This window comes from Branchiostoma floridae, chromosome 3 (genome assembly GCF_000003815.2).
Source record: "Branchiostoma floridae strain S238N-H82 chromosome 3, Bfl_VNyyK, whole genome shotgun sequence".
Lineage (NCBI taxonomy): Eukaryota > Metazoa > Chordata > Leptocardii > Amphioxiformes > Branchiostomatidae > Branchiostoma > Branchiostoma floridae.
Genome location: NC_049981.1, coordinates 4,828,211 through 4,829,363, shown reverse-complemented (window position 1 = coordinate 4,829,363; position 1,153 = coordinate 4,828,211).

Below are 1,153 nucleotides of genomic sequence, written 5' to 3'. Positions count from 1 at the left end.
TACACATAGCCATAGGACACACACATCGGATGTGTTTATAATAATATAAAGATAATATTATTTTGATTAGACTGTAGAAGAAATACAGATTGCTTTATACAAAACATGATTGGCGGAAATCATAAGGCGTCTTTTTTTTCATCTTCAATACAGCTATCTCCGAAATTAGACGTATTGAACCATTTCAGCATACATTTACTAGATAGTAAAGATGGTATTGGTATGGGTATTAGAAGGAAATTGTTTGACCGTTCTATATTCAAAACATGACAAGCAGGCATAGATTAAATGCGTCGATTTGTAAACAGCGCCATTACTCATTGGGTACCTACTGACTGGAAAAATACACCAGATTATTATTATTATATTCTGTAACAGGTTATCGACTATTTGAGTGAGACCATGCAAGGCGTTGATGACCCCAAGTAACGGGGAACTCAGTCCCCCTGGACTGTACGCCTATCGGTTTATTAGAAGAAATATATAGGTGTCCTGTTCCACCCTATCCAGATCCTATATAAGGTCCTTCATCAAGTCTATTTCATCATTACAGTCAGACAATGTCAAGCTTTGACGGCCCCAAATAAAGGAGCGCTGAGTCCCGCCGCACCGCACAACTACCCTGTCACGGTTACGTTCACCTGTTTCGCAGGATACATACGGAACGGCGCTGAAACTACGACCTGCCAAGTTGACGGTTCATGGAACAACCCTACTCCAACATGCACACGTAAGGCGAATTGCAAGAAAGAGAGATGTCCGTAATGAGTACTATTTCAGCGACACCATGACCGCCAACTAATAGGGCGCTGAATTCTCTTGGACCGTATGCCTGCCCTATAACTTTACCTTTCTAGCTAAAAGAAATTTACTCGAAGAAAAATAGGCATTTTGTTTTTAAGACTCAAAATTTGCCATACATGTTGTTCCATGCACCATTAGCATCCATGACCTATAAAGTTCTTTATCAAGTATATTGTATAATTACAGCAAGACCATGTCAAGCGTTGTCGGCCCCAACTAACGGAGCGCTGAGTCCTGCCGCCCCGCACAACTACCCTGTCACGGTTACGTTCACCTGTAACACGGGATATGTACGGAACGGCGCTCAAACTACGACGTGTCAAGCTGACGGCTCATGGAGCAACCCAGT